Genomic DNA, 15,477 nt, shown 5'->3' on the forward strand with positions numbered 1-15,477 from the left:
CAAAATTCGGTCCATTCAGCAAACAGAATGTTTATTTTTCAAATCAAGGCAAAAGTTCTATGAACATGGGGAAAGAGCCAGAAAACTTTTGGCACATCAAATTAAGCAATCCATATCAGCTAACACAATTTCTGAAATCTGTAAAACCTCTGGAGAAAAGACGTCCAATCCGAAAACCATTAATGACCAGTTTAAAATGTTCTATTCCAATCTTTATACCTCAGATCCGGTTGATGAAAAAAAGATTGCTGAAACGCTTGATAGATTACCGATTCCACAAATATCGGTAAATGACAGAACAGAAATTGATAGAGAGATAACCATTAGTGAAATTGTCGAAGTAATTAAATCAATGCAAAGTAATAAGGCACCGGGACCTGATGGTTTCCCTATTGAACTATATAAAATGTTTATAGACAAACTAGCACCAATACTCAAAGATGTATACCAGGAAATATTCTTTCAAGAGAAATTACCAGATACTATGAAACAAGCCATAATTTCTGTTTTGTACAAAAAGGGTAAGGATCCCTCACAATGCAGCTCCTACAGACCGGTGAGCCTCTTAAATTGTGATTACAAAATTCTCACAAAAATCTTAGCTAATAGAATCGATCTTACACTGCCAAAAATTATTAATCCTGATCAAACCGGCTTTATACCAGGGCGACAGTCATTTTATAATATGCGCCGCCTATTTAATATTTTATATGCATCAGAACCAAAAGAAAAGTCAGAAATAATAATTTCTCTTGATGCAGAAAAGGCCTTCGACCGTATAGAATGGCCATATCTTCATGCGGTCCTAAATAAATTTGAATTTGGCCCATTGTTTCGAAAATGGATTAAAATACTGTATTCCTCTCCAGTTGCAGCAGTGAGGACAAATAATGTAACCTCTGACATTTTTCAGCATGGTAGAGGCTGCAGGCAAGGCTGTAGTTTATCTCCCTATCTTTTCAATTTAGTAATTGAACCTTTAGCTATCGCTCTTAGGGAGGACGGTCAGGTTGCCGGAATCTCTAGGGACGGGACAGTACACAAAGTATCATTGTATGCAGACGATTTATTGCTGTATATATCTAACCCAACGGCATCAATCCCTAAATTGCTTAAGGTATTAGACCACTTCGGACGTATATCTGGATACAAATTGAACTATTCAAAAAGCCTACTGTTCCCTATTAATAACATAGAGCAAGATTTCTCTGCCTTCCCTTTTAAATTAGAAAAAGAAACGTTTAAATATTTGGGAATAAATATAACCCGTACAATGAACGAGTTGCGGATTCATAATTTTGACACTTTGTTAGAACAAACATGACAAGATTTTAAAAAATGGGCAACACTTCCAATCTCATTAGCAGGCAGAATAAATATAGTTAAAATGGCAGTCTTACCAAAATTTCTCTATGTTTTCCAAATGGTTCCTGTTTTTATAACCAAATCAAGTTTCAAAGATTTAGACAGATTAATAGCAACATTTATTTGGAAAAATTCAAATCCCAGAATAGCAAAAACATATTTGGAAGTACCAAAAGAGGCTGGTGGGCTAGGGTTGCCGAATTTTATCTTTTACTACTGGGCGGCTAATATCACCAAATTATTGCACTGGAAATATGTTTATGAGAACCGCGAGGGTGAGGCTTGGGTAAAAATGGAACTGATGTCGAATCCACTTCCCCTCCTAACCTCATCCCTAGCTCTAAATCAAAAACAGAAAATAACAAATCCAGTTGTAAGAACATCTATTAAAATATGGCTTCAATTCAGAAGGCACTTCTGTTTGCAACAGGTTAGTAATTTTTTCCCTGTTGCTTTTAACCCTTTTTTTTGCCATCCATTTCAGATAAAGCATTCCAAATTTGGCATAATAATGGTTTGAAGTTTTTTTACAATTTATTTTCAGGAGAAACTTTTAACACCTTTGACGCTCTGATGAGAGATTACAATATACCAACCTCACATATGTTTAGATACCTGCAAATACGAAGTTTTGCAAAAACATGGTTTCCTTCTTTCCCCTACCTACCTCCTAAAAATCAAGTGGATACCATTTTGGAAATGGATCCTTTTGGCAAAAGGAGAATCTCCGCCATATACAAACTGATACAGAGCTTAAGGCCTATTACTTGGGAAAAAACTAAAAATAATTGGGAAAAAGACATTGGGGTGGATTTATCTGATGATGAGTGGAGATCTTGTTTGAATCGTATACATACTTCCTCCCTTTGCATTCGCCATGGTTTAATTCAGTTTAAAATTCTTCATCGTCTTCATTATACAAGAGAGAGGCTTTCAAAATTTTTCCCAGAAGCCGATCCTGCCTGTCCCAGGTGTGGACATAATCCAGCAAATGAGGGTCACATGATGTGGTCTTGTCCGAACCTGGATAATTACTGGGGAAATGTATTTAAAGTATTATCTCATATCAGTGCGCAGAATTTAGTGCTTGATTTCCGCATTGGCATTTTTGGAGTTATGCCATCTCAATACAAAATTAGTAAATCTCAGGAAAATGCCATAGCATTTGCTACATTGCTTGCCCGTAGACTTATTCTATTCCACTGGAAGTCTGATAAGGCTCCTTCATACATACAATGGTTAAAGGAGGTGCTTTTCTTTTTACCACTGGAAAAACTTAGATACAGAGTTCTCTCATCACAACAAAAATTCTCTGCGACTTGGAACCCATTTATTGACTATATAAAAACGTGTTTTCCAGATGTGTGACATACGTTTTTTGTTTGTTTTTGTTTTGTTTCTGTTTACATGAGCCTCGGGTGGGGAGGGAGGGGGGGGGGGGGGTTTCTCTTTTTTTTTGTTTTTGTTTTTTGTATAATGGCAACGTTTTCATTATGTATTGTGACCATGATTTGTGAAAAAAATATATAAATTTAAAATAGAAGTTTAAAAAAATAAATAAATAAATAAAGATATATAAATGATATAAAAAAAAATTTAAAAAAAATTGATTGTAACCCTCAGAGATTTTTTTTCCTTAAAAAAAAACCAAAAGCTGTAAATAAAATATTTAACAGGTGTTGTGTGTAGGTACATGTACGATCACAAATTCAAAAATGACTTAATGCACGAAAAGCCATTCATTATTTCATGAAAACCTCATTAACTGCCAGGAGTCTCATTCTCTCAAGGACCACTTAAATTCTAATATACTGAAAGGTTAATATAGATATTTTTTTAGCCAATGAGGCAAAACATGTTGTCTACTTCACCTTTAATTATTTTTTTAATGCATGAAGTCATGGATAAATTCATTATGATTCAACTTCCCTTATCGTGCAGTGTAACCTTTTGTCTCAATAGACAAATTGTTTCCATTCAGTATCAGTTCTGATCAACTGAGAAAAACTAAATAATGGTTTTCCATTAGTATTACAGATCATTTAACCTTTTAAATGTATTTTAAACAATACAATTTACATCATTAACAATGATTCTAGCTGGTGAGTGCTTGGAGACAAGTCACCATCTTCCACAAATTATGTAACTAATTTGCTAGTGACCAAAGACCAAACCTTCTCTATCGCACAGAAAAGTCAAAATCCTGTTTCAGCATAATACTGAAAACTATTCCATGGATTTGTTACTTCTAGGCTGGACTATTGTAATTCCTTATTATGAGGTTTTTCTAAGATGAAAAAAACTTGAGTTAATCCAAAATACTGCAGCGAGTGTACTATCCGAGAGTAGAAAGAGAGATTATATTTGACTCATATTAACTTATTTTCATAGGTTCCCTGCAGACCGTGTCATTTTCAAACTGCAAGCTTACTTATGGTTCCTAGAGTTTCCTCATGTAGAATGAGAGGCTCCTCACCTGTGAAACCAGCTCCCATTTTGGGTTCAGGACACAAACACCCTTTGTTTTTAAGATTAAGTAAAAATGTTCCTTTTTGGATCAGATGACCTTAGCATAAACCATAGTTATGCTGCTGTGGGCTCAGGCTGGGGGGGACTTCCCATGATACACTGAGCACTTCTCTTTTCACTCAACATGCCATTATTGAATGTCACTAACTTTAGTCTACTCTCTCCTTTAGCTTGATGTTATGGTGTAGCTAAGCTCCTCCTTTTCTCTTGTCTTGGTAAATGGTTGATGCTTACTAGGCCCGATTTTGCTGTGGGTCATCCTTATGAATATAGTGCAATACCTTTCCTATTACATCATGATTAGGGAGGACAGGGTATTCAGCTGACCCAAAGCCGTTGATTTTGAACATAAAAGCAATGTTAAATAGAAATACTGTAAAAAAAAAACACCTTTATGAAAAATGCAAACAAATATCTATATAATTATGTCTACAATTAAAAGAAAAAATCATTTGCATGATGTCTATTAGTCTATCATCAAAGTAATCCTATCATAATTATTTACACGTCAGTGCATGTATGGCATATAATAGTTAATAGTTTAATTTTAAAGGTGCTAGGTTACTGAAAATACCGAAAACAAACACTGATTTAAGAAATACAGCAGTGTTATAATATGCTTCCTAGCAGGACAATGAATTATTAACACAGATGTTTATTATCTTACTTTTTAAACTAGAAGGGCTGACATAGCAGAGGGGTACATGTTTGTTCCAGTTTTGTTTTAGGAAACCCAGTATCAAATGTTCAAAACATTTGTTCCATAATAATCATATTTTATTACATTTTTTACATTTAATAGTGCGTAAGGAGCACTTTTTCCTTTTGAACTGTATTTTTTTTAAAATACATGTAAAGCACCAATACCTCATAACTGTACTTAAGTACAGTGCCTGGTGAATTTTTGCTTACAAAGATTTACGTGCACAAAAAAATGTAACAAACCTCAAGAGTATCAAGTGAGGGCCAATGTGGCAGATGGGCCAGCAGTAGAGTAACATATGACTTTGTGCCCCGAGTATCTTCAGTAGCAGCACGCCAGCCAAACCTTAGCCACTAATGAGGCTCCACACAAAGTCCCAGCAGAGCCCACTCAAAACACTGAACCAGACACAAACACAAGGAAGACACAGAGACTAAGATGTAGGCATATGCCCTCCCAAGCACACATACACACACACACACATGCTTTTTCACACTACCTCGGGTAACAATAAAACGCAAACACACACACACACACACACACACACACACACACACACACACACACACACACACACACACACACACACACAAATAATTGAGGTTTGTACCAAAGATTAACATTGCACCTTTGGTAAAAAACCTTCTTAAATTCTTTGTTGGACTGGCATCCCTCTCAGCTTGTCCTTCTGAAGTAGATGTGACATAGCCTGCCATGATTATTAGTATTTTATTCCACTGTTACTGACACGTTCCAGTGTTAAGCATTCAAAATCAAAGAATAAACCTTTAACAACCTTTTGTTCTTTTCACTGTTAAATCTAAAAATTCTTTCAACATCTTTCAAATTATGCTTTTTTTTTGGTAAAACGCTGCTTTGTCCATTTTCTGTAACTATGAATAACTTTCCAAAAATGATTTCTGCTTTATCACAGAGAAAGAATACCTTTGAACTGTAGTTTACCCAACACACGCTGCTTACTTTAGCTGAATATGAATGTACACGTGCACTCTGTACAGAACTCTGGACTGATGCATCGTGACTTTATTTTAGTTAACCTATTATTACCCATTTTTACCATGTTGTTCAACAGAGTGAAAAAAAGGAGAAATTGCACGATGTATGATTTACTTACTCCTCATGTTTCAGATTCTGTACAGATGCTCTAATTGCAATTTTCTTGGCTTACCAAACAGGAGCATCATTTACTTGCATCATTTTTCGGTATGGTTATGAGTTAGAGTTATGAGTATGGTTATAAGTTCAAAAGATAACAGAATATTAACCATTTTGTCTTTTTCACCTGTTCCATCATCTCTGCTTTCATCCTTTCACTGTTCAGACTGAGGCTGCTGGCTGAGCTCTGGATAGCTTTAGCTTTAGCAACTTTGCCTTTGTTAGCATCTTTAAAATGTTCATATTCAGCTGGATGATAGTCATTTCAGTGTCTTATTAAGTTTGTTATTACAAACATTTTCATGGTAGTCCCCCAATGGTTTATTTGCAAACATTCCATACTGTCTCCACTCAAAGTGAGGGGCTTCTACACTAACAACATGTTAGCATGTAGCTGTGGTGCTGCTGTTCCCGTGTTGCGCATACATGAAAAGGTAATGTGACCTTCCAGGCCAAGAACACTGGAAACTGTCTGATTCCAGTTGCATCCCAGTTGAGCGTTGCATCTCTAGTCTTCTGATTACTTTGCCATTTGTCTTTTTTTATCAGCGTTATCTGGCCTTTACAGCTTTTGTTGCTTTTGCTAGTTAGTTTATTAAAGTTACTTTTCCTATTCATGCTGCCTGAGTGCCTGTGCTTGGTGTCCTCTTACCAGAACTCCACATAACAGTGACATTGCAGATATTACAGAGACATCTTTTATGCCCAAACACAAGGTCAAACCCAGCTGTATGGCATTGAAGCACATTTAATTTTCTTTTGAAAGTATTGTGAGTCTGCTGATATTATTACAGAACATTGCAGCCTGAAAGTAATAAGTTTGAGATTTACTAAAGCTGAAACCTGTAGTCTACAAATAAACAACAATATTGGCATTGCCTTTTAAAAACTGTAAGGTATTTTTATTTTTTTATTTTTTATTTTTTTTGCTCTTGTTGATTTGCAGACGGGTTCAGATTCAGTCGTAAGATGCCTCAAAAGAGGACTTACTGTGTTTTATTATAGTTTGTGTACGGAATTGCCAAACAGCTTTTCATTATATGTTGATTTAAAAATATTTATTGCCTAATACAAGGATGAAAATATATCACACGTGCTATAAAATCCCAATGGAAAGTGTAATACTGGCTGCTGATTCTGCTCTGTACATTTCAGACCATGGCTATACCAGCTGAGTGCAGTGGGAGTGCTACCCAGAGTGTCTCTTTGTTATCTTAACACAATTTCATTGTGTTTCAGTGAGCAGAATACTGAGCCAAATAAATTTTGAGGACGCAGACTGTTCCGTGAAACACACACTGTGCCAAGTGCTGATGGCATGCTGTGTTTTATGGGTAGAAAATCAGACGAAGAAAAGTACTGAACAAGAAAAGGAAAACATGAAATGAGACACTCTTACCTTAAGAAGCACTTCAGCACTTCAAACTGCAAAGAAAAGGAGCGAAACAGGGGAGAGGCAGAAGGAGAGAGGAAGGGAGAAGAGGGGAGATGAGAGGGGGAAAAAAAGAGAGAATGAAATTAGATTACCATAGGGTGCAACAACTTTCCACTTTACAGGAAAACATCTGAGATAAAACTACAGACATTTTTTGAAGGAGTGATTTAATTTCACAAGCAGTGCTCTTGTGCATTTCTCTGCAATTTCCCTTGCCTTCGGCAACACATACAGTACTGAGCATTTATAGTTGACTGGCCTGCATGCATTTTGAAAAATAATTCTTTGTGAGGATGTAAAGAGTCATTTCAACAATTTCCAAGAAGTCCAGTAAAATTCATTTGGACGTAGTTATCAAAAGCACAATTACCTCTTGAGTTCAGTTTTGAGTATTTTTAATGACATCACTTAATCAGTGTTTTACACTGATAGATTACATGAAATTAAAAATACGATAAAATGACTGTGATTTTATTTAAAGTTTTAAATGTCGAGCAGGTGTGCTTTGACAGGTTTGACTAAGAATATGGAGAAGATTTACAAGAGGAAACAAAGTAAAACCATTTCTGCTGCTCCGAATGTCACTTGACAGTTGTTTTCTTCAAAAAATAGAAAATAAAAGAAGCTGCTCTTAAGTTTAGTTTTGATGGGGCTGCTCAAATGTAAACAGAATTTAAACAAAGAAAAAAATTGTAAGGCATTATAAATAAAAAAAAAAAAAACTCTGTACAGTATGTATTCTTCAAACCTGAGTTTAAAGCAGAAAATACTACTTTGCTAGGTATTGTTCTTCTCTCTTATCCGTTGCCAACTACTGACTTTCTCTACTTCACACTGTCACATTCTCCTGGCTGCAATTCATGAAGCTTTGGAGAGAGATAGCACACACATTCACACTGCTAAAACACACTGACATGCCTAAAAAAAAGAAGAAGAAAAAAAACCAAAATAAACAAAGACTGACCAAGAAAACTGCTTCCTAATTAAAAAACTGTAACAAGCAGATGCTAAAGTAAGAAATGCTGACATAGATATTATAAAGGTTGACCAAACTTTAAAAATCATGTCTGTGCCTTCTAGCTGAGTTCGCAACATTAAAATAGATTACTAAAATAGAACCCAGGTTTCATTTTACTCACTTAATATGAAGAGAAGTTGTGTAATGAATCGTTAGCCCAACTGTACAAAAGAGTATATATATATATATATATATATATATATATATATATATATATATATACAGTCACTTTATTACAGTAGGTGCTTTGAATGTGGCATGGCTGTTGCTGTGAGACCAGCTGATCTGAATATTTCAGAAACTGCTTTTCTACTGGGATTTTCCCACACTAACATCTCTGGGGTTTGCAGGAAAAACAGAAAATATCCAGTGAGCAGGAGTTCTTTGGGTGAAAATGCCTTGTAGATGCCAGAGGTCAGAGGAGAATGGCCAGACTGCTTTGAGCTCATAGGAAGACCACACTAATTCAAATAACCACAACAAAAGTATGCAGAAGATCATCTCTGCATCAAACATTGAAGCAGATAACCTAAGCATCAGAAGACCACACTGGGGGTCTGTCAGCTAAGAGCAAGAAGTTGAGCCTACAATTCACATGAATTCACCAAAATTGGGCAGTAGAAACCTGGAAAAATGTTACCTGGACTGATTTCTGTAGCAAAATTCAGATGTTAGGGTCAAAAAATGGCATCAACAACATGAAAGCATGCATTCATCCAGCCCTGTACCAAAGATTCAGGGTTATGGCAGTGGTGTAACCGTGTCAGGGATATTTTCTTTGCACACGTTGTGCCTTTTAGTACCAAATGAACAGCCATTGTTGCTGACCATGTATGACTATGTGCATTATCCTGCTGGTAGTAACGATCAAAACGGGGTACACTTCTTGAATAGGACACAGTTCACCATACTCAAATGGCCTCCAAAGACACCAGATCTCAATTCAGCAGGAGATTTGTATCATGGATGTGCAGCCAACAAATCAACAGCAACTGTGTGATGCTATCATGTCAGCATGGACCAACTGTTTCCAGCACGTTGCTGAATCTCTGTCACAGAGATTTAAGGACGTTCTGAAGGCAAAAGGGAGTCTAACCAGGTAGCAGCATGACATATTTAAAACACGGCCACTGAGTGAAGAGTAACAAAAAAAGAAGTGTGGCTGGAATGTAAACCAGAAGAAATAGTTCTTATACTTGCATATTATAGTTTTCAAAACCCGGTTTTATATTGAGTGCTTACCAGTGAAACAGAGTTAGCAAATCAAAGGCAATTTTACGTTGGTACTCATACTAATGTTGTTTTCCTTAAATTAAATTAAATATTCATAAGAACATTGACAACATACACACATATACATGATGGTGCACTCTGTAATTAACCTAAGACTAAGCTACATGACTCCATATCCATATAATTTAAAATCAATCTTACCAATGAGTGCATGCAGACATTCAAACCCACACACACACACTCACGATCAGAGTGTTTCATTAGTGAGGAGCAGATAGATAACCCTCCCTAAGGAGACATTGACCAAGGGGCCATTGATCTACTGAGCTAAGCCATTCTGTGTGTCTCTGTGTGTCTCTGTGTGTGTGTGTGTGTGTGTGTGTGTGTGTGTGTGTGTGTGTGTGTGTGTGTGTGCGTGCAGAAAGTGGCCTACTGATGGAGTCTTTAAGCTGTTAGAGTAAGCACAGTAAATCTAATCCAGTTGTGTTTAATGGAAAGAGAAAGAAACAGTCTGTTGACATGTTCATTAGAACCAATTACTCTGTCCAATCACTGCCATATCACTCACTCACCAGAGAGGGTAGAGACACAAAGAGAGAGAGAGACCATCAGCAATATTTATGTCTTGGCAGACGACCATGAGAAAAGATTGATAGTACTTGAATGATAAATAAAAAACATATTTATTCCACTTACTGAGTGACAACATGGTGCATTTTGAGGCATCTAATTTCATTTGATCCCATTCAAGCCTGGCAGGGTGCTGAAGTGTAAATCAATCTGGCTAAAACTGGAATCACTAAATTATACAGTCTTATTGATGATTCAATAAAGCTAGTTGGGCTCAGAGGTTGTATCATGACTTATGCTAATGATTCAATGTCACAAACATATTTCCCATAACAAGCTAACAACCACAGACGAAAACAAGAAAATGCTATTGCTGGTCACATATCACGGGCCTAAGTGTGTGTGTCTGTGTGTGTGTAAGAGAGAGCTTGAACGGTTTCCATCTACATGTGGGGGACTTATAATTAGCTTTCCAGCTTGTTCTCTTACATTGGATGTGAAGGTAATTGGCGCTTTTGGACACTCACTCTCAATCTCTGTCAATGCAAGTGTGCGTGTGTGTTTGTGTGTGTCTGAGTGTATGTGTGCGCTGTAGTGTCTAAATTCTGGAGGATGGCCAAACCATTACTGTGTGCTCAGCCTGCTCTAAAGCAGCTTGTGATTCATTAGTAATGAGTCCATTTGCAAACTAAATGAGTGTCTGAGTGTCCGAACGGCGACGTGTGCAATGATTGTGTCCACTTCATCTAGTCAACACTGTGCTGCTATTTTGTAGTAAAACACACATTCTCTCACACTACTGTACATTCAGAAGCATGTTGTAATGTTTCTGTATTTGTGCGCGCACGCGGGCGTGTGTGTGTTGAGCCAGGATGAGAAGCTCATGTGGAGATAATGAAGTCAGTCAGTTGTGCCATTAATTACTGTTTTACACCTGCATGTCTCAGCTAATTAGACATGCTGACACGCACACATGCTGTATACACATACATTCTCTTGTTTTCTCAACTTGCACACACACACACACACGCAAACGCACACACTTAATATAATTACACATGTCTGAGTGCACAGAAAACACATATTTTGTAACACTCACTCCCAAACACAAACTTCTAGACTTTTTTTTTTTTTTTCCACCGATGAGTCAAAAATACATTCTCATTTTCACTTTCTGGAAGGTGAGATGGCACTGCTAAACACAGCGTGGTTCGGGGATCTCTCTCTCCCCCCTTTCCCTCTTTTAGTCTCACTTACGAACAAATCTCTGTACACCTCCGTCTCCCTTTCTCACTGTCATTCTCTCGTCCTCACACTCTTCCTTCCTGCAAGCGTTCAGTTCCCACTGTCTCTTGGTACAGTGTATAGTCTATTCACTTCTTCGCATCCAGTCTTTAAACTTCGCCTCGGTGTGTGTGTGTGTGAGACAGAGACAGAGAGTGTGTCTCTCTCCTCCTAGCCCATTTCCTCAACAAAGGCCACAGCTGCTGCCGGTTTGCTGAATAAAAGATGACAGAGCCATAATATCAGGAGATTACCAGCTAACGAAACAATGATTTTGTCCAATTTAAATAGTGACATCAGTTGCATCACAACCACTTTGCGTGTCAACTGTGATATGATAATGTTTGCTACCAAATGAAAACAGCTTCATCTGCACACACGGAGACTCCGTGATTTCATCTCCTCCTTTTGTTCTCTCACTCCCGATCTCACTCTCTCTCTCCCCACACATTTGCTCTGGCTCTCTGGCACACACACACACACACACACACACACAGCAACACGAAGAGCATATGGCTATTTCTCTCCTCTTTGAAGGGTTGCTTTGAAGCTATGGCACCCGTATCGATTGGCGCTCAGATGAGCTCGCTTCACCAGAGCCCTGCGATTATCTGTCGCTTTATTTCAAACAGAGCGCAAGAGAGGGAGGCTTACACACCCATCACTCACTCACACTCTCACAGTCAGTTATACACTCATACATGAAGTGCACGCGCACACACACACACAAACACATACACACATACACAAACGGGGATAATGAGATGAGCTTACATGTTGAACCCCGATACTTAAGGCAAGCTGTGCTTCAGAACTGACAAGTGAGTGGTGAATGTTAAGAAAGTGAGGACATAGTGAGAGAAAAAAAGACTATAAAGTCTGGCAAAGTGATGAAACTTAAGAGAAAAAAATTCTTCCTACGGTTCTGCGCTGATTAAAAAAAAAAACACCTCTTTTTCCATAGGCATTATGCAAATCAGTTTGTCAGAATGAGCATTTACTGGAGTGCAGTCGGTGTAAAAAAGATTGTGCTTGGGGTCAATGCTTAACACTGATTGTCATCTTTTTAAAAAAAAAAACTGGAAAAAACACAGCTGAGGTCCGATAATAAAAGTGTGGTCACCATGGTCTGCTTTTAAAGTCTGTAGGGATTATACAAAGAGGGAATTTCTGCTACATGCCCATGGGAGCAACATAGGGAGTGAGCCAGGGTGATATGAAATGTTAATGGTCTGCTCAGGGCAGCAGAACTTCATAAAAGTCTTGATTTAGAAACAGAGGCTTTCAGGAACAACGAAAATTGCCGTAGCACACAGAGAGAGGCACACATGTGGCCATGGCTTGGGAGATGGAGGGAGTTGTCTACCAATTGGAAGGCTGGTGGCTCAATCCCCGACTCCTCTAGTCTGCATATTGAATTATCCTTGGGCAAGTACTGACTTCTTAGTTTCTTCTGGAGTGTGAGTTGGGCTAAAAGTGCTCAGGCATAGAGGAATAGGTGAATGAACCCTATAAGCGCTCAAACATTTATGTTTATATGCTCCTAAAAAAATTAAGGGAACAATTGAATCTTTATTTTTGGTGGGATTTTGAACTCTGCTCTCGACTCCGCTGACTACTCTTACATCATTTTGTTCTCAAAAGGTTACACAATGCACGCCGGTAAAGATTTTCAGGTTGAATATTTCATTCACAATCCAATGTATGATGTAAGTGTTCCCTTAATGTTTTTGAGCAGTATATTTGAGGGTGAGGTTTGAGTCAAGATTATCACTCTTGGATTGACACCAATACTCAAGCATTTAGCAGAGTCTTTTCACAACATCTCACATTTTCTTTAAGAATATCATTGAATTCTATTACATTCAAAGGGGGCATCCAAAATCTCATATTTCATGCATGATATTGCAAACAGTTACCAAACCACAAAACTTAAAGATATCCTCTAACCACACCGCTGAACTCTACACAACAAGTGCTCCCATTTGATTTTGTTCACATTCTTCATAGTAATGATTTTTTCTTTCTTTCGTTTTTTTTCTGCACCGCTCCAATTCTCTGAGATTAAATTTTTCATCTCAAATCTTTCACCCATTACCTGCACACGGTTAACTGTCACAGCATATCTGCCGGGGCACACTTAACAGAGTGGACGTTACACGCAGCTGTTTGGTAACAAACACAGTTTTCTTTCGGCTACACTGTATGTTAGAGTATGCACAGAATGGGACTGAGTATGGATATTGCACTTGGAAAACTAGGAAAAATAATGAAATGACTGATTAGTGCACAAAACACTTGCTGCCTGTCTGGTTATGCAGAGCGTGATGTGCATGTCTAAATGTGTAAGCATGCGAATATTTGTATGCGTGTGTGTGCAAGAACAAAGGGGGTCTCGAGAGGTTGCGAGGGGGATGTCTGGGTGAGTAAGTTTATTAGCTGAGGTGGAAGGTTTATGTGCATAAGTGCACCTCCGAGAACCTGAAAAAATGAAAATGTGGGTGTGTGTTTGTGTGTGTTCGTATGTGAGCAAGAGGCAGAGGGAGGGAACTGTGTGTGTGTATGTGTGTGTGCATTTATGTGTGTATTTGTATACTCGTTAGGTCGGTATCCAACCATTGCTATCAGCAGTAATCTTGACTCAGCATCAATAATGACCCCATTAGTCACAAACCCCTACTGGTGCACACTCATACACACAAACTTAAACGCACACATACACAGACTGCCAGATGGACACGTCCTCTTATTACTGTTTGTGTGTATGTGCATGTAAATCACATGTGACATTTTCTAAAGGGACACGAAAGCTATACAGACACAAAATTCAACGTATAACACTTGGTTCGTCTCATTTTTACCCATGAACCAAATGATGCTTGGAGAAATCAGTCGTTTTCACACCATCGACAATGCAGCCACACAGATTTTTAAAAAAACGTGTCATGTCATTTCAGCAGAGTTATGTCACTGAATTTCAGCAAGGTCGGAGTCTGTGGTAAAACTTATCCACCATTAGGTTTTAAGTCCTCAGTTCTTATTCAAATCTGACCTTGAACCTTTTTTCAATATGATTGTGGGATGTTTTTTAATCTATAGCAGTGTACATCTCATTAAATATGCATAAATGTGTCTTTTGTTTTGATAATATCTTTTATGTATGCACTTAATTGTATGCATGCACAAAAGAAAGTTTCCATTTGACTTTCACGCTGTAAGAAAGGACATGGAAAAAAAAACACAGGACAAAAAAGAAAACACCCTGAGTGTACTTGGAAGGACGTGCAGAATCATATTCAAATGTACAGCAATTTCACCCAGTTTGACACCTTGTTATCTTCTTCGTACTACGGTGCAAGTAGTTAAAGTACAGTTTCATGCATGTTAATAGAATCGTCGTTTGCTGGCATGAAAGAGAGAGAGAGAAGGATAATGTGAGAGAAAGTAAGGCAGAAGGAAAACACAAGGGCAGGAAGCTGAATAATAAATAACATAATGGCTGTATAATGATCTTAAATATAAAAACACAAATAGAGCCTGGCTAAACGCACACAGACAATCTGGTGAAAAGAGAGAGATCTGGAGAAAAGCTGCATTGCTGACAGTGTAAAGGTCAGAGGTCATGTGTCAAGAGTTAAGACCCAGTCAGCGAGACCGAACCTCGCAGGAGACCTCACCTCTGCCAGCCCTCCGCCTGCAAGGGTATGTGTGTGTGTGTGTATGCTGGAAGCGCATGCGTGTCACAGTCATACATATGCACATTTACATCACATTTCAGTTACGGATGTGTGTGTGTGTGTGCCAATCACAAAGCTCACAGTAGGTATGTGATCCTTCCTTTATATGTCGCATGTGTGCGCGTGACCCCATGCCCTACATCCTGACAGGAAGAGCCAGCAGGCTACGTGGGGAATGTTGGACCCCGAGGTGTCAATCACAGATTTAGATTGACAGACGAGTTAGCTAGCGCTGCTCTCACATTCACCCACACACTCTCCCTCTCAGGACTGCACTCTGTCACTCTCTCAGGCTGACTGTCTTTCACTCCCTCTTCCTGTCTCTGTCTCCTCTCCATCTCTTCATTTCTCCTTGTCTCTCTTTTTTTGTCTGTCTCACAGTCCACGTCTGTACACTCACATGCTGTTTTTCAGTTTGTGAACCCCC

General features: G+C 38.2%; 1 protein-coding gene across 16 annotated transcripts in view; it reads right to left on the reverse strand.

The window, feature by feature from the left end:
- ptprdb (protein tyrosine phosphatase receptor type Db) overlaps positions 1-15,477 on the reverse strand; it is a 153,965-nt gene that overhangs the window by 125,584 nt on the left and 12,904 nt on the right. For all 16 annotated transcript variants that reach the window (XM_084931199.1, XM_084931195.1, XM_084931205.1 and 13 more), the window contains exon 2: positions 7,173-7,198. The gene's annotated coding sequence lies outside the window, so the exon portion shown is untranslated. The remainder of the gene's footprint in view (positions 1-7,172; positions 7,199-15,477) is intronic.

The sequence above is a fragment of the Perissodus microlepis genome, chromosome 6 (assembly GCF_051167445.1).
Source record: "Perissodus microlepis isolate ML-2025 ecotype Zambia chromosome 6, ASM5116744v1, whole genome shotgun sequence".
In the NCBI taxonomy this organism is placed as follows: Eukaryota; Metazoa; Chordata; class Actinopteri; order Cichliformes; family Cichlidae; genus Perissodus; species Perissodus microlepis.